The 19,527-nt window shown below is 48.6% G+C and overlaps 1 pseudogene; it reads left to right on the top strand.

Annotated features, from left to right (window-relative positions):
* The first annotated feature begins 5,749 nt into the window (after window positions 1-5,749).
* LOC133067528 (U6 spliceosomal RNA) lies at window positions 5,750-5,986 on the top strand (annotated as a pseudogene).
* The last annotated feature ends 13,541 nt before the right edge of the window (window positions 5,987-19,527 follow it).

Below are 19,527 nucleotides of genomic sequence, written 5' to 3'. Positions count from 1 at the left end.
TGGCAGCAGCTTGGATATACCAAGAATCATACTATAAATAGTTGTCAGAGACAAAAGGACATCCTAAGATATCATGTACAGGTGGAATCTATCAGCTCAGACCAATGAACTAATTTACAAAGCAGATACAGACTCACAGACTGAGAAAATCAAATTATGATTATCAAAGGAAAGAAAAGAGAAAGAAAAGAAAGTGACGTCACGCAGTCGTGTCGGACTCTTTGCGACCCCATGGACTGTAGCCCACCAGGCTCCTCCATCCGTGGGACTTTCCAGGCAAGAGTACTGGAGTGGGCTGCCGTTTCCTTCTCCAGGGGACCTTCCTGATCCAGGGGTCGAACCCGGGTATCCTGCATTGCAGACAGACGCTTTACTGTCTGAGCCACCAGGGAAGCCGTATCAAAGGAAAGGGACAGATAAATTAAGAGTTTGGGAAGAAAATACACACACTAATATATATCAAGTTGAAAAAGAAAAGGGACCCACTGAATAGAACTGGGGACTCTACTGAACAAACTGTACTAACCCATATGAGGGAAAAACAGAAAAAGAACAGATGTCCATCTATGTATAACTGAGTCAAGTTCATGTACACCTAAAACAAAACATTGGAAATCAACTCTATCCCAATATAAAATAACAACAAATTACAAATGAACTTACATGAGCTCGGTCTAGAGGAGACCAGGCAGCGGGGAGCCTATGAGTCAGACTTAGGATCTGCCAGGAGAGTGATCTGACACCGCCAAAGGCTCTCCTTCACTCAGCGGGGCACAGGGCAGCAGCTCACTCAAAGGCACCGGACCCCGTGTGCGTGCGGCAACACAGAGAAGAAAGGACCGCAGGCCAGTCAGGGCTGCACCCTCAGTCAGACGCTGGAGATTCAGAGGCGACGAGAGGCTCTGAGGTGAAGAGCACCTGTGGGGTCTGCGGGTACAGGATCGGACCCACGTGGAGGGGCTGAGACCCACACAACCCCAGACCCTGCACCCGGGGTCACACATCCACAGGGTGACCCCCCAGACCCTGCACCTGTTGTCACACGTCCACAGGGTGACCCCCCCCAGACCCTGCACCTGGGGTCACACATCCACAGGGTGACCCCCCAGACCCTGCACCCGGAGTCACACATCCACAGGGTGACCCCCCAGACCCTGCACCTGTTGTCACACGTCCACAGGGTGACCCCCCCAGACCCTGCACCTGGGGTCACACATCCACAGGGTGACCCCCCAGACCCTGCACCTGTTGTCACACGTCCACAGGGTGACCCCCCAGACCCTGCACCTGTTGTCACACGTCCACAGGGTGACCCCCCAGACCCTGTACCTGGGGTCACACATCCACAGGGTGACCCCCCAGACCCTGCACCTGTTGTCACACATCCACAGGGTGACCCCCCAGACCCTGCACCTGTTGTCACACGTCCACAGGGTGACCCCCCCAGACCCTGCACCTGGGGTCACACATCCACAGTCTCCAGGGCGACCCCCTCCAGACCCTGTACCTGGGGTCACACATCCACATCTCCAGGGTGACTCCCCTCCCAGACCCTGCACCCGGGGTTACATGTCCACAGTCTCCAGGATGACCCCCTCCCAGACCCTGCCCCTGGGGTCACATGTCCACACATCCACAGGGTGAGCCCCTCCAAGACCCTGCACGTGGGGTCACATGTCCACAGTCTCCAGGGTGACCTCCCTCCCAGACCCTGCACCCAGGGTCACACATCCACAGGGTGGACCCCTCCCAGACCCTGCACCCGGGGTCACACGTCCACAGTCTCCAGGGTGAACCCCTCCCAGATCCTGCACCTTTGGTGGGAAGACCCTTGGTGAGGACACCAGGTCCCTGCTGGTTGGGCCCCTACGGTGGAAAGGAGTGAGTTCCTGTAACCTCCTGGCTTGGCAGATAGAAGTGTCAGTCTCCTCCCCCACTTGTCCCAGAGAAGTCCTCCTGTTTCCCCTCGGTTCTCTGTGATATTAACTGTTCTCACAGCTGTCGTGGTAATGTTGAACACACTACCTCTGTGCTGGGGTCCCGGGCTCTTTTGTCCCGCTGAGGTGCTGTGAAAACACACCGGAAGCTGGGCTGGAGACAAGGGGCCGGTCTGGTCTCTGCTGAGCACGGACGCTCTGCTGGAAGGAGATCACAGCAGCTACCTCACCTGCTGCCCATTGGCTTTTTGCCTGATCCATGTGCCCTGCAATCAACTGCCCAGATAAACCTGCTCCCTTCTTGCAAGGCTCATGCTGGTGAATTGGAATAATTACCAGGTAGCTCACCTGAGGAGCCTCCAGGAGCCCCAGGCATGGGGAACCTCACAGGGATAAAGAGGGGATAGACACAGGCCTGTATAAAATGATACTGTAAAGCATTAATTCTTAAACACAAGTGAAGCTCACATGTATCCTTCCCTTTTTCTTAGTTTTGTGTTTATGGTCTCCCTCTGCACATGATTCTGACCCAGGCAGACGGGGTGAGACTTACACAGCCCTCAGATCCCCCCACCTGGGGCCACACGTCCCCTTGGTCAAGACACCATGGCTGTGATTGGCAGGCCCCCAATATGTAAAGAAGCCAGGTCCATCTAGTCAAGGCTATGGTTTGTCCAGTAGTCATGTATGGAGGTGAGAGTTGGACCATATTGAACACAGAAGAACTGATGCTTTCAAACTGTGATGCTGGAGAAGACTCTTGAGAGACCTTGGACAGCAAGGAGATCAAACCAGTCAGTCCTAAAGAAAACCAACCCTAAATATTCATTGGAAGGACTGAGGCTGAAGCTGAAGCTCCAATACTTTGGCCACCTGATAGGAAAAGCTGACTCATTGGAAAAGCCCCTGATGCTGGGAAAGATTGAGGGCAGGAGAAGGGGATGGCAGAGGATGAGATGCTTGGATGGCATCACTGACTCAACAGATGTGAGCTTGAGCAAACACTGGAGGTAGAGGAGGACAGGGAAGCCTGGCGTGCTGCAGTCCATGGGGTCACAAAGAGTTGGTCACGACTGAGAGACTGAACAGCGCCAGGCAGCCTCCCTGAGGTGTCTCGATGAGCCCCAGCGGAGGTGAACTTGTCGAGGGAAAGCCTAAGAGCCCTACCTCAGCACTGACCCCCGGGAGGGCCGTGGAAGCCCAGAGAAAAGCACAGTTACCGAGAGAAACCCACCTCAGCTCCAGACCCCAGACAGCTGAGCGCTGACATTCAGACGCAGGCACGGAGTTTTCCGTGACAGAGGCCAGGCCGGGTCTCTACCCAGGTCTCCACGTCCGCACAGAGAACCCGGTCAGGTGTAAATGTTCTCACTGTAGAAGCACGGTCTCACCTAAACATAATCGGTGTAGACAGGACCCGGAGGGGTCTGAATCGACCGTGTAGACAGAACGTGGTCAGGTTCAAAGCAGCTTAGGGCTGCGCTCCCAGGAGGCCCAGGTCACACCCCCGGGGCCTCATCGCTGGACGGGGGGCTCACCCGCGTGTGGGAACCAGGATGTACCCTTGTTGAAGAAGAGATCACCCCTGGGCTCCACACTTCACCCACGTCAGGAAACGGAACAAAACCTTCCTCACTAACATCTCAAGGGGCAGAACAGAGCAGTGAGCAGGTTCTGCGCCACGTGGTGCTCGGGGCCGGGGAGAGCCGGGATCCTCCAGCGCAGCCCGGGGTCCCGCAGGGACAGACCGGAAGTGGCCTGGCGGCAGCGTCCCAGGCCTCCAGCAGGAGGCGCTGCCCCAGACGCCCGGGAGGGACCGTCCTGCGGGGTCCCGCGGAGACAGCGGTCCGTCCATCCTGATGGTCAGTTAGGGGTGGAGCACGCTCAGCTCCTGCTGCTCTGCAGGGTTGGTGGGGGAGGGTGGCTGCCACCTCCTAGGCTCCCGCTCAGGTGACGTCGTGCCGGGGCTGATGCCTACAGGGCACTGCGCTGCATCTAAGCAGAGAATGCTGGCAGAGGTGGGGCATAGACGCCATCAGAGCAGAGAACCACCGGGAGCTCCCGCCTGCACCCGCCTGCCCGCCTCGGGCCCCAAGCCCCCAGCCCACGACCCACGACCAGCCCCTCCGCCCCTCGCACACCAGTGCGCTGCACACCTGCGCACACCGTGCACCCTACCAGCACATGTCCGCAAACAGTCACACACACACATGCATAGCCCACACACGGGCAATAAAATGAATATCCTAAAGCATCTGTTCGTAAATACAGGTGAAGCTCACAAACACTCTTCCCTGCTTCTGAGCTTTGACGGACTTCAAAATAAAAAAGTTTACAAAGTAGGTAATGGTGAATGACTCTTGGATCATGGGACTTTCTGAAGCTATTCCACAAATATGACAAGACATGAGAGATGAATGTAGATATTCCATGTGTCCCTCGACAGAAGAACAGACAAGCAGACCACGGTCCATCCACACGATGAATGTTGTCCAGCCTGACAGTAAGGCAGTTCTGACACAGCCTAGAGTGTGAATGAAGCCTGAGGGCATTATGCTCAGTGACATAAGCCAGACAAGGAAGAACAAATGTTTGAGTCCACTCATACAAGGTCCCAGAGCAGTCAGCTCCAAAGACACAGAAAGCAGGATCGTAGGTGCCAGCCGCTGAGGGAGGGGAATGGGTACTGGGTGTCTCCCGGGGACTGTCGGTTTTGCAAGACAGAAGTAGCGACTGAGCAACAAGGATGCACATGAGCATGCACAGCAGCGGCATTTACAATAGCTGAGACATGGAAGTAACCAAAGTGTGCATGGACAGATGAATGAATAAAGAAGTCATCTATGCATCGAATGGAACGTGATTCAGCCATGAAAAATTAATAATGTCATTTACAGGGATAATCTACAACAATCAAAGATTAATCTAGAACAACCATAGTGAGTGTAATATTTCAGAAACTGATATCAATGAGCTATTTTATAAAAGCAAAATACGCACACAGTCTTAGGAAACACACATGGTTTGAGAAGGGGAGCTCTGGGTGGAAGGGATTAATTAGGAGGTGGGGATTAATTCATACTCACAAATGCATGTAGGATATAGAGTCGAACGGACCTGCTTTAGAAAGGGTGGTGTACCCCACAACCTATAATAACGTGTCTGTGAAAAAAACAAAGATGAATCAGTATGTGTATGGGGACAACTGATGAAGGCTCTTCACACCTACAAACACAGCATTGTGAGTCAGCTATCCTCCGAAAGAAGTAAACATTAAGTTTAAATTTAAAAAAACACAAGGATTAATGAGACACAGGTTGCTGGCGTCTGCCAGAAGAAAGCACGTACTAGGGGTAAACTTAAGGCTCTGGTTATTCTATCAACAGGAGGAGGGCAGGAAAAATTCCTGTCTCCTTGTGAGCACTCACGGTGCTGATGAGATGGAAATGCTAAGAATCCCTGTGGAGAGGAGTATGGAACTGCCTTTTATAATTTTTGGTAAGACAAACCTTGATGCCAGCCCAGGTCACAGGAGGACTTACAGCAAGCCCTGCTCGGCGCTCCCTCATCGTCAGCACCAAGGGCAGAAGGCGCCCGAACAGCAGCTCCGCCTGAGGCCGGCAGACAGCCGCGCTGAGGGACCCGGCAGTCACGGCTCTGCCTCGGCAGGCGGTTAACGAGGCTCCCCCGCAGAGCAAAGGGCCCCTTAACTCCAAATTCATTTGCACAGAGAAGAGGAAAGAATCAGACGTAAACTATAAACTACATCAAGTATCTTTATTTTTAAATTTAAATATAAAAGGTGAAGGATAGTGCTCGCTTCAGCAGCACATATACTAAAATTGAAACGATACACAGAGGATTAACGTGGCCCTGAGCAAGCTGCTGCTGCTGCTGCTAAGTCGCTTCTGTCGTGTCCGACTCTGTGCGACCCCACAGACGGCAGCCCACCAGGCTCCCCCGTCCCTGGGGTTCTCCAGGCAAGAACATTGGAGTGGGTGGCCCTGAGCAAGAGTGACGCGCAAATTTGTGAAGCATTCCATGTTTTTTTTAGAAAAAAAAGTGAAGGATAAAAGCAGTAAAAATGACACTTTAAGTGAATAAACTACAAACTAAATCAACTATATATTCTGACTTCTATATAAAAAAGAGGGGGAGGGTGGAAGCAACACAAATTACTGTTAAGTGAGCAGCCCTTGGCTATGTGGGCCCCACCCAAATTCTCCAGTAAATTCCACGGCTAGAAGGCTGCAGACACCGTCTGGGAACCAGAGCTGCTCTTTCCATCACACCAAGAGGAGCCTTCTTTGTCACCGGGCCACGGAGAGAACCCAAGTCTGTGCCTTCAGGCACCACTTCTGCCAAGCGCCAAGCAGAAGGCTCAACCTAAGTTCTGGTCTTCATTTTCTCCTGCAGGTTAATGGTGGTAAAAATGAGACAAAGGAAGCGCCTAGAATTTGAGCACCTCCCCTTTCTGCAGCGGTTTTATTTTTCTCTCTTTCTGTGAGTGACTTTTGAATTGAAAGAGAAAGGGCGCGTTTCCACAGTTCTCCTCACCGGGATTTGGGGCTTAAGAGGTACTGTCATGGGGCAGTTGTTGAGCTCTTATCACTACTGGCTGCTCCTCATCCTCATCTTCTTGGGTGGGTTTGGGGTTCTCTTCCGAACAAAGGCAGGTGACCTGGGGACAGTGCCTGGAATTTCTTTCTTATTGGGAACACCCACAACACCTAACAAGATACGATAAGGGCAAGGCTTCGCATAAATTTAAAGTGTTTATCCTCCAATACCCTCTGTGCTTTGCACTGCTTGATTCTTTTCTCCATTTCAAAATCAAAGCCAAAATCAAAGGCATTGGGTGGGGGTGGGGTGGCTTCTCTGGCTAGTTTCTTAGGGAAAACGTGCCCACTGTAAAGAATGCCAGAATCCAGTTTCCACGCTTTAAATTTGTAGAGCCCTGCTTCTATAAGATTACATTTCTTGGATTTTGCATTGGTTTCCAACACCTCCACCACCTCTTGCTACATTTTTATTCTCTTCTCTGACTCTTGCTTCTCAGTAATTTTTCGGATCTTCTGTATATGGGAAAAAGAACCTGAAAAATAGGTATGCATTTATACGTGACTGAATTAAGTTCCTGTGCATCTTATACAAACACAACATTGGAAATCAACTGTATTCCAGTATAAGATCAAAATGAAATTGCACAGAAAGAAAAAGAAAGGTGCATGAAGAAATGCTGCCACCTTGTGGCCACTTTCCATAACAACAGGTGGAAAGCTGTACTGATGGGGACTTAATATTCAGAAGGCCAGTGGGGTTGAGTTAAATAACTCCTGCCTTCAAGGACTGTTCTAGGAGTGTTCATCAAAATACAGGGCAGACATTCAAAAGTAAATTGCTGGATGTTTCACTCATACCCTTAAAAAAAAACACAGGAAATGCTGTCAACCTTGCTAAATATTCAGTTCAGTTCAGTCGCTCAGTCGTGTCCGACTCTTTGTGACCCCATGAACTACAGCATGCCAGGCCTCCCTGTCCATCACCAACTCCCGGAGTTTACTCAAATTCATGTCCATCAAGTCGGTGATGCCATCCAACCATCTCATCTTCTGTCGTCCCCTTCTCCTCCTGCCCTCTATCCCTCCCAGCATCAGGGTCTTTTCCACTGAGGTAACTCTTCGTGTGAGGTGTCCAAAGTACTGGAGTTTCAGCTTCAGCATCAGTCCTTCCAGTGAACACCCAGGACTGATCTCCTGTAGGATGGACTGGTTGGATCTCCTTGCAGTCCAAGGGACTCTCAAGAGTCTTCTCCAACACCACAGTTCAAAAGAATCAATTCTTTGGTGCTCAGCTTTCTTCACAGTCCAACTCTCACATCCGTACATGACCACTGGAAAGACCATAGCCTTGACCAGATGGACCTTTGTTGGCAAATTAATGTCTCTGCTTTTTAATATGCTATCTAGTTTGGTCAAAACTTTCCTTCCAAGGAGTAAGCGTCTTTTAATTGCATGGCTGCAATCACCATCTGCAGTGATTTTGGAACCCAGAAAAATAAAGTCTGACACTGTTTCCACTGTTTCCCCATCTATTTAACATGAAGTGATGGGACCAGATGCCATGATCTTAGTTTTCTGAATGTTGAGCTTTAAGCCAACTTTTTCACTCTCCTCTTTCACTTTCAACAAGAGGCTTTTTAGTTCCTCTTCACTCTCTTCCATAAGGGTGGTGTCATCTGCATATCTGAGGTTATTGATATTTCTCCCAGCAATCTTGATTCCAGCTTGTGCTTCTTCCAGCCCAGCATTTCTCATGATGTACTCTGCATATAAGTTAAATAAGCAGGGTGACAATATACAGCCCTGACGTACTCCTTTCCCTATTTGGAAACAGTCTGTTGTTCCATGTCCAGTTCTAACTGTTGCTTCCTGACCTGCATACAGGTTTCTCAAGAGGCAGGTCAGGTGGTCTGGTATTCCCATCTCCTTCACACTGGTCAGAATGGCCACTGTCAAACACTCTACAAAGAAGCAAGGCTGGAGAGCATGTGGAGATACGAGAACCCTCCTCCATCGATGCTGGAATGCCAACTGGGAACAGCCACCATGGAGACAGTGTGTGTGCGTGCTAAGTCATTTCAGTCGTGTCCAACTCTTTTCGACCCCGTGAACTGTAGCCTGCCAGGCTCCTCTGTCCATGGGATTCTCCAGGCAAGAGTGCTAGAGTGGGTTGCCAAGCCCTCCTCCAGGGGATCTTGCCCATCAAGGGATCGAACCCACGTCTCTTATGTTTCCTGCATTGGCAGGTGGGTTCTTTACCACTAGCACCACCTGGGAAGCCCATAGAGACAGCGTGGAAGTTGCTTAAACAATGGAAATGGGAACAAAATGACAATATTCCTGTCGACTTAAAAAATATTCACAACCTAAAAGTTGAGAGTTATGTTTTTTGTTTTTTTTTTTTTTCATTTATTTTTATTAGTTGGAGGCTAATTACTTTACAATATTGTAGTGGTTTTTGCCATACATTGACATGAATCAGCCATGGATTTACACGTATTCCCCATCCCGATCCCCCCTCCCACCTCCCTCTCCACCCGATCCCTCTGGGTCTTCCCAGTGCACCAGGCCCGAGCACTTGTCTCATGCATCCAGCCTGGGCTGGTGATCTGTTTCACCCTAGATAATATACATGTTTCGATGTTGTTCTCTCGAAACATCCCACCCTCGCCTTCTCCCACAGAGTCCATTATGTTTTATTTGGTGGAAATCTTTAGGACTTCAAGCCCAGGAGATACCATCTTAAGTAACCCTGAGAGAACTGCTTCCAGGAGGGGAGGGGAGGAGCCAGGTTACATAGAACTTTATAACAGGGGGCAGGTAGTCTGAATATCAAAAGATTACTGTTAAAGAAACCAGATATCCTGAGCCAAGGAATTTCGTGCTCTTCTGTGTATGGGAAGATGCACGAGTCCTGGCTCACTGAAATCATTCCTTTCGTATGCACCTCCCCTGTATGGGCCAGCATCCTGTTTTCACATCCTCAGCTCCCTCTTCTCCGAGTTCACCTTAGGGTGTCTGCAGTCTGATGGCTGCTAGAGAGCAGACTTTCTTCTCCTTCCTGAGTTCCCTGAGGGCTCACCGGCTCACACTGCAGAGTCACAATTGCAGATGACTATGAGTTCTTGCCTGGAGAACCCCAGGGATGGGGGAGCCTGGTGGCCTGCCGTCTATGGGGTCGCACAGAGTCGGACACGACTGAAGTGACTTAGCAGCAGCAGCAGCAGCATGACATCTGTGTCTGCTTTGTTGACTATGCCAAAGTCTTTGACTGTGTGGATCACAATAAACTGGAAAATTCTGAAAGAGACAGGAATACCAGACCACCTGACCTGCCTCTTGAGAAACCTATATGCACACCCTGTGGACCTCATTTAACCTTGACAGCGTTCTCGGGGACCCTCTGCAGATGCAGCTGCACTGGGGGGTTGGGGTGTCAATATACACACACGTTTCAGGGAGACATACTTTCAGTCCACAGCAGCTTTATACGTTTTAACACAAGGAGTGGCGTGTACTACACACTTTTCTGCACCAGCCTTTTTCACCTCCTGTGTATTTCCTGGAGGCCAGGGAACTTTAGAAAGAACACAGCTTCATCATCAACAAAGTCTACAGATAATAACTGCTGGAGAGGTGTGGAGAAAAGGCTAGCCTCCCACACTGATGGCGGGAACGTGAACTGGTGCAGCCAAGGCGGAGAACAGTATGGAGGGGCCTGAAAAAACTAAAAGTGGAACTACCTAGGATCCTGCAATCCCACTCCTGGGCATATACCTGGAAAAGAGGAAAACACTCATTTGAAAAGATGCATGGATCCCAATGTTCGTAGCAGTACTATTCACAACAGCCAAGAAATGGAAGCGACTTACATGTCCATCGACAGATGCATGGGTAATGAGGTATATACACAGTGGGATGTCACTCAGCCATGGAAGGGATGAAGTACTGCCAGATGAATGGGTAATGTGGTTTATATACACAGTGGGATGTCACTCAGCCACAGAAAGGATGAAGCATTGCCATTGGTAGCAACATGGATGGACCTAGAGATTTTCATACTAAGTAAAACCAGACAGAGAAATACAAATAGCACATGGTATTGCTTATGTGTGGAGTCTCTAAGAGAGGATACAAATGAACTTATCACAGAAATAGGCTCACAGACATGGAGAAAAACACTTGTGGTTACCAAAAGGGAACGAGGAGGAGGGAGGAATAAACTAAGAGATTGGGACTGACATGCACACTATATGAAATGGATAAACAAGGACCTGCTGTATAGCACAGGGAACTATATTCAGTACCTTACATTAAACCATGATGAGAAAGTATGAAAAAGAAAAGTAAAATAAGCCAAAAGGACATAATTAACCTTAGTAGCATTTTCACAGCAAAGGAAACCCTAAATGAAAAAAAAAAAAAAAACCACTCAGAATAGAAAAAAAGTTCCAAAACAAAGATCCCCACAAAGATTTCATCTCCAAAACATACAAACAACTCAAGCAGCTCAATATCAGAAATAAAGCAAAAATATTCACTAGGAAATGGGCCAAAGATCTCAAGGAACATTTTTTCATGAAGAAGGTCATATACATGAAGACCATATACATGGTCATTAAGCACTTAAAAAGATGCTCGGCATCACTAGTTTTTAGAAAAAGGCAAATCAAAAGTCCGGTGAGCTCTCACCTCACCAGTCAGAAAGGCCATCTCAGAGAATCTCCAACAATACATGTTGCAGGGGTTGCAGAGAGAAGGGAACTCCCCTGCACTCTTGGTGGGAGTGTAAATCTGTGCGTCCATTAGGCAAAGAGTTGGAAGTTTCTTTTAAAAAACTAATCCTAAAAGTACCACAGGATCCAGAAATCCCACCTTGGGTGTGGATATGGAGAAAACCAAAGCTGGAAAAGACGCGGGCAGCCCTGTGATCACAGCTGCACTAGGTATTGTAAACAAGACACGGTAGCAATCTAAGGGCAGAACACAGAGGAACGGATAAGGATGGGGTACCTGGACGTAATACAGTATTATTCAGCCAGTAAAAAGGGTCAGATGATGACACTTCCAGCCACAGAGTGGAAGGTAAAGGTGTCATTCTAAATGAAGTAAGGGAGACAGGGCAAGACAAGAATCATATGGTATCACTTCTAGGTGGAATCTAAAACTGGAGACAGATGCACTTCTTTACCAATGAGGAAAGGCCTCACAGACTTATGGTTCCCAAGGAGGGAAAGAGGAGGGAAGGGAGAAGCGAGCTGGTTCAGATTAACATACACACACTACTCTTTACAAAATCATCCACAAGGAACCCCGTGCATAGCACAAGGAACCCTCCTCAACGCTCCATGTAACTTATAGGGAACGAGAACCTGGAAAAGAACATGATGTGTCCAGCTATACATGAGTCAAGTGCTTGGAAAGACACCCCCCAAACTCATTACTGTGCTCAGTTGCTCAGTCATGTCTGACTCTTTGCACCCCTTGGACTGTATCCTCCCAGTCTCCTCTGTCCATGGGATTTTCTAGGAAAGAATACTGGAGTGGGTTGCCATTTCCTCCTTCAGGGATCTTCCTGACACAGGGATCGGATCTACATCTCTCGTATGTTCTGCATTGCGGGCAGATTCTTTACTGCTGAGCCATACCAGGGAAGACCCACTCATCATTAAATCAATGCTGATCAAATCTACACTGAGGAATCCCCTCCCACCAGTCAGGATGGCCATCATCAGAAAGATCTCAAAGAATAAATGCTGCAGAAGACGTAGGGAAAACGGAATCCTCCTGCACTCTGAGTGGGGTGCACAAGGGTGCAGCCAAGATGGAAAAGAGCACGGAGGTTCCTGATGAAAGGAAACAGAGGAGCCAGGGGGTCCTGCAGCCCCACTTCTGGGCTCAGAGCTGGAGAACATCACAATTTGAAATGATATGTGCACCCCTGTTTTCAGGGAAGTGTCAGGAAGCATTTAAGAGGAGGCTTCCTGTGTGCTGTTTTGGATCTGTCATGAATCCTCTGTTCCTTATTAAGTCCTGAATATTCAGGAATTAAGAGGAGTGGCATGCTGCTCCCAGGGCTGAGGAATGCACGTATTTCCTTCGTTAGTTTCTCCATACAGTGATAAATAACTATTTACGACCCTCTTTCTTTTATGAACCATACGGTAAAAGTGATTGTTTACTACTCTCTCTCTCTTTGGTATGGATTGCCTTATGTTTCCTTGATAATTTGTAAGTATGGACTTTTGATTTTTATCTTTGCTGAAAAAAGCTACCTTGTAAGACAGTATATGTACCCACACTGTGTTGAATAAAACACCTTTGCTCCATCAGAGCTTGGGTCCCCATGTCTTTCTTTCCTTCTCTCTCTCTCTCTCAGGCTAATTCTTTGGAGCTCGGAGGCCGGCTGAGCTCACTTTCTTGCCCGGGCTTCTAAGACCGTCTGGAGAAGGCGCACTGTGCCTTCATCCCCTCGAGAGGGCGCCCGGTGCCTACATGAAGCAGTGCAAGCTCTGTGTCAAGAGCTTTATTGGTTTTCTGCGTAAACCAAGGACTATCAGCCTCTTTCTCTCTTTTACTTTCTTATCATTGACTCCAGACCACCAGGTTCCAGCCCATTAGAGGACCTCAACAGGGAAGCACTGTTTACAATAGCCAAGACATAGGGTCCACCAAAATGTCCAGCAACAGGAACATGAAGACTGAGTGGTCCATCTATACACTGGAATACTCCTCAGGCTCTGGGAGTAAAATCAGGATTGGAGAATGTGGGCCTCTGACCAGTAGCTGGTTGGAAGAAGGGAGACCAGCCATGAGGGTGGGGTTCCCTGAAGTATGCAGACCCCAGTTTCCTGATGGGCTTCATCCCCAGTGGGGACGTGGGCAGGGCCTGAGCCCCTGTGATGCAGCCACAGTGGCACTGGGTGGGCTCAGATGTCTCTGAGGGCGTCTCAAACTCTGACACCGTGTTTCACAAAGGAACAAAAGAATGAAGCTGAGCTCCTGAGCATCAATCCTTCCGGCTCCGAGTTGCTTCCAACAGTACCACCATCACCTGCGTGGAGTTCGCTGTGACCTGCCTGTCCAGCCCTCACCCCGACCCCAGCCTCTCCTCTTCCTCCTGGTGATGATTCTGGAGGTAATGAGCCTGGACCCCTCTCCCAGGCCAGATGCGCCTGTCCATCCACTGCCTCCTCGTCTCACCCTGGGAGCTAACAGACCCTTGGAGGACTGTGGTCCTGCTGCTCCCCACGCCCAGGAGGCAGCCCCACTTTCCCCGGCTGCTGAGCCCAGACACCGGTATAACCGAGCAGGAGCCCATGGGGCCTTCCCAGGACAGACTCCGTCCCGGATCCTCTGCTGCAGCTCCTCTCTGACGTACGGAGGTAACGGCTTCTGATGCACACTCCCTGGGTTGTTTTACAGATGCCAAAACCCCCCAAATGGAAGACGTTAACTACTTGATGAGCATGAACACATAGTCCTCTGATGAGCATCTCTGGCGGCTATGGGGTTTGATTCTAAATACTATTTTGCCCTCCTACAGTCTTGTTGGGGCTTCTCCTTTGCCTTTAGACATGGCGTATCTTTTTTTGGTGGGATCCAACGTTCTCCTGCTGGTGGCGTTTCGGTAGCGAGTTGCAATTTTGGAGTTCTCGCAAGAGAAGATGAGTGCACGTCCTACTTCACCATCTTGATGTTGTTGTTTGGCCTATTGTTTGCCAAAGAGACTTGTTCTATTCTTCCAAGACAATAAATTCTTTTTTTTTTTTTTTTTTTAATCTTTTGTTTGAAAAAAATCAGTGTTTCTGGTATAGTGAAGGACAGGGAAACCTGGCATGCTGCAGTCCATGGGGCTGTAAAGAGTCAGATGTGACTGAGTGACTGACAACAACAAAGGATTATCTGCTTCCTTCCTTTCTCCCTGCCTGCCTGCCATGTATGCATAGATATCTGTATCTCTGAGAGGTAATTCACAGTGTTTATCTCCTTCTTTCCTCATTTACTGAGGCTCCAACACTTTGCCCACCTGATGAGAAAAACTGACTCATTGGGAAAGACCCTGATGCTGAGAAAGATGGAAGGCAGGAGGAGAAGGGGAGGACAGAGGATGAGATGGTTGGATGGCATCACTGACTCAATGGACATGAGTTTGAGTAAGTTTCAGGAGTTGGTGATGGACAGGGAGGCCCGGTGTGCTGCAGTCCATGGGGTCTCAAAGAGTCAGACACGGCTGAGCAATTGAACTGAACTGAACTTTCTCATATACACAGAAATCTCAGCACTCTGATTGAAAATCTATGGCAAAAACAAAAAAAGAGTAGAGATACTCCATAGATATGTAATACCCCAATTAGGGGGCTATGCACAGACAACAATCCCTACATTGCATTTTGTCTATACCGCATGATGTTAAAGAAAAGGAAGAAAAGCAGTGCCTAGAAGCTGAGCAGGCTTGGGTCCTACTGCTGGGTTGGGGTGGGGCTGACACACCCTGGCCCCGGTGCCCTTCACTGACCTGTTTTTGTTTGTTTGTTTGTTTGTTTGTTTTAGTTCTACCAGTTTATTGCTGCCACCCATCTCCCTCCACCCTCACACATGCATGCTCAGTCATGTAACCCCATGGACTGCAGCCCGCCAGGCTCCTCTGTCCATGGACTTTTCCAGGCAAGAATACCAGAGCGGGTTGCCATTTCCTTCTCCATTCACTGACCCTTTTTAAAGATCCACTGTCTGCTATGTTCTGGTTGCAACCAGAGTCCTATGTGGCATCAAAGCCTGGAGGAGACTGAAGGCAAGATTCAGCTAGCTTCAACCTCTCCTGGTGCTGGGGTTCCCAGCTCGAGCCTCTGACCTGAGAGAGCAGCCTCCTGGCCCCTCAGCACACTCAGCAGGTGCAGTGGATCTGGAAGGGACTAATCTGGACAGGGTGTTTCTATGATGCTTTGAGGGGGGAAAGTAGTGAGACTCAAGCCGTTAAGTGTTTGCTCAGGCACATTCCACTCTATTTCACAGTGGTAGAAAGCATAATTTCCCTAAGGCTTCCGCAGGAAACAGGTTATTTATTTATTTATTTATTTTTTAAGATTTTAAAGTCACTCACTCATGTCCGACTCTTTGCAACCCCATGAACTATACATTCCATGGAATTCTCTAGGCCAGAATACTAGATTGGGTAGCCTTTCCCTTACCCAGAAGAGCTTTCCAACTCAGGGATTGAAACCAGGTCTCGTGCATTGCAGGTGGATTCTTTACCAGCTGAGCCACAGGGGAAGCCCAAGAAGATTGGAGTGGGTAGCTTATCCCTTTTCCAGTGAATCTTCCCGACCCAGGAATCGAGCCAGGGTCTCTGTATTGCAGGTGGATTCTTTACCAACTGAGCTACCAGGGAACCGGAGGTGGGCATGAAAAAGTGCTGCCATCTCGTGGACATTCTCTGTAACTACAACATGACCACTTGTGCTCACTCAGTTCAGTTCAATTCAGTCGCTCAGTCGTGTCCAACTCTTTGCCACCCCATGGACTGCAGCACACCAGGCTTCCCTGTCCATCACCAACTCCCGGAGCTTACTCAAATTCATGTCCATCGCATCGGTGATGCCATCCAACCATCTCATCCTCTGTTTCCCCCTTCTGCCCTCAATCTTTCCCAGCATCATGGTCTTTTCCAGTGAGTTGGTTCTTCACATCAGGTGGCCACAGTATTGGAGTTTCAGCTTTAGCATCAGTCCTTCCCATGAATATTCAGGGCTGGTTCTCTTTAGGGTTGACTAGTTGGATGTCCTTGCAGTCCAAGGGACTCTCAAGAGTCTTCTCCAACACCATAGCTCAAAAGCATCAATTCTTTGGCGCTCAGCTTTCTTTATAGTCCAACGCTCACTTCCATACATGACCACTGGAAAAACCACAGCCTTGACTAGATGGACCTTTGTTGGCAAAGTAATGTCTCTGCTTTTTAATATGCTGTCTAGGTTGGTCATAGGTTTTCTTCCAAAGAGGAAGCCTCTTTTAATTTCATGGCTGCAGTCACCATCTGCAGTGATTTTGGAGCCCAAGGAAATAAAGTCTGTCACTGTTTCCATTGCTTCCCCATCTATTTTCCATGAAGTGATGGGACCAGATGCCATGATCTTAGTTTTCTGAATGTTGAGTTTCAAGCCAGCTTCTTCACTCTCCTCTTTCACTTTCATCAAGAGGCTCTTTAGTTCTTCTTCACTTTCTGCCATAAGGGTGGTGTCATCTGCATATCTGAGGTTATTGATATTTCTTCCAGCAAACTTGATTCCAGCTTGTGCTTCATCCATCCTGGCATTTCACATCATGTACTCTGCATATAAGTTAAATAAGCAGGATGACAATATACAGACTTGACGTATTCCTTTCCTAATTTAGAACCAGTCTGTTGGTCCATGTCCAGTTCTAACTGTTGCTTCCTGACCTGCATACAGATTTCTCAGGAGGCAGGTCACGTGGTCTGGTATTTCCATATCGTTAAGAATTTTCCACAGTTTGCTGTGATCCACACAGTCAAAGGCTTTGATGTAGTCAATAAAGCAGAAGTAGATGTTTTTCTGGAACTCTCCTGCTTTTTCAATGATCTGGCAGATGTTGGCAATCTGATCTCTGATTCCTCTGCCTTTTCTAAACCAGCTTGAACATCTGGAAGTTCACGGTCCATGTACTGTTGAAGCCTGGCTTGGAGAATTTTGAGCATTACTGTCAGCATCCCTAATTGCTGTAGGAATGTCACCAAATGACAGTGAGATATCAGAAGGCAGCAGTCACATGGACATCGTCACAAGCCTGCGAACAGTACAGGGGGAGGGGCCTGGAGACTAAAGAAGCCCCTATGCTCTCTGTGGCAGCAGCCAGTGTAATGGACAGTCCCCAAATGACTGAAAAAACTATGAAAGGGAACCAAGTCTACGGTTTGCATTCCCACACGGGGGCCTACATATATCCCAAGAAAACCATCGATGAAAGGCACGTGCACTCCAAGGAACACTACTGCAGCCCTACACCCCGTCACCAAGACACATAACCTGCACCATCTCCACCGATAATTTAAAGCTCAACAAGATGTGGCACCTTTATACAGTGGACTGTTTCTCACTCCCAGAAAGCGGCCACTGAAATGAGGGAATTATGACACTGGTAACCACAGGGATGGTCCTTGGAGAATCATACACTAAGAGTAGTCAGTCAGGCAGATGAAGACTATAGTATGTGATGTACCTTCCAGGCAAAGTAAAAATGACATAGAAGGCAACAAATTTACAATCCAAAAAGAGATTCTGAGAATTCAAAGTCAGACAAAGGATTCCAGAAGAAAAAACAAAAAAAACCTGAAGGACCTAGAATGAGTTAGGATTTCCAGACTAACATAAACATAGAAACCTGTATCTGTAATAGATAACCCACAAGGATTATCCTCTTCCTTTCTTCCTTCCTTCCACATATACACAAAAAATCTGTATCACTCCCTACACATGGAAGTGTGTATCTCTAAGAGATAATCTACAACAATTATTGTTTCTCTGTTGTATATACCGAAAAGTGTATCTGAGATAAAGCATTCACAAGGACCTGATGCTCAGCACTCTGTTCAACCTTCTGTGGCAAAAATTCCAAGAAAAGCATATCCCATGGATAGATAATACCTGAATCGGGTGGCCGTACACTGAGCCCAACTTTGCAGATCCGCTGTACTCCAGCATGACGTCAGCATAATGTGAAGGACGGAAAAGCGGCCCCTACGCCTGTTACCTCTGCTATCCCGTCCCTGGAGTCTGGGCAGGCTTGGGTGCCTTGGCTGCCCTGGGGTGGTGTCGACATGCCAGGCTGGTGCCCTTAGTTGAGCTCCCTCTTAAACCTGTACTGTCTGGTCACCTCTCAGGGACCAGAGTGCCTGACGCACCCAGAGGATGGTGCTCTGACCCTCTGGCCTCAAGGACCTTTGGGGGAAAGTCACCTCTCCTGAGCTCCCAGCTCAAGCCTCCTTCCTGCCAGTGCATCCTTCTAGGCACCTGAGCACCCTCAGTTGGGTGCTGTGGCCGGGGTTGGAATGTGCCTGCAAACAAGGTGTGAAACTTTAGGGGAGGAAATAGTGAGACAAAGCCCAGACACACTCCACTCCATTTCACAGCCAGAAGCTGACTTTCCCTAAGGCTCTGGTTGCCGAGTAACCAAAGCTGGACGTGAAGAACTGCTGCTGACGTGTGGACATTTCCTGTAACTACAACGTTACCACCAAAGCTTCCTTCAGTTTAGGAGCTCTGTCGATTCTGTGACCCCATGGACTGCAGCATGCCAAGACATCCCCCTTGGGTGGCAGCTACCGGGGCACCCTGGGCTGCGGGCCTTTGGGACACACCAGAAAGTAACCCTGGCCAGAGTCCCTCAACTCTTCCCACAGCCACTCGCCTGTTCGCAGAGGGTTTGAGGAGAAAGAAATGAGAAAACCCTAGAGGAAGCCTTAGAGGAAGCAGTTAGTACCAGATATCTGTGCATTACCAAAGTAAGCCGAATAAACCAAAACCTAGCCAGCCGGAAAGTCACATTAGCATGACTTTCCAGTCCCATTAAACCAGTGACCTTTCTCCAAAGTGCCTGGTAGACGGAGTTTCCCTTCACAAGGAGAACACCCCTAATTGGAGTCAAAGGCCCCAGATGGAAGTCAAAGTTCCCCAGATTGGACAAGGTCACAAAGGCCCCTGTGGGACCCTGATGTCAAGCTGTTCTGGGGAAAAGGCTATTTGAGCATTTAATTTACAAAGGAAAGAAGTATCTATCACAAAGTCAATCAACTTCTTCCCCACTGTCAAAGTTATCCAGGGCTCCTGTAGGGGAAATTAGAATTGGATGTCTCATGTTCAAGGGAGCCTGCGGGCCTGCTCATTATCAGAGTGTTCCTCACCTTCGTACAGTGCTTCTGACTGCCAGATTACTTAATTGTAAGCAATTGCTCTTCTGATCTTAACAAATCTAATATGCACCCCAAAGATCTTTCTTTCTGCATAGGTGAAATA

The sequence above is a fragment of the Dama dama genome, chromosome 12 (genome assembly GCF_033118175.1).
Source record: "Dama dama isolate Ldn47 chromosome 12, ASM3311817v1, whole genome shotgun sequence".
In the NCBI taxonomy this organism is placed as follows: Eukaryota; Metazoa; Chordata; class Mammalia; order Artiodactyla; family Cervidae; genus Dama; species Dama dama.
Note: the sequence above shows the minus strand (reverse complement) of the source record. Positions and strands in the feature narration are given on the sequence as shown.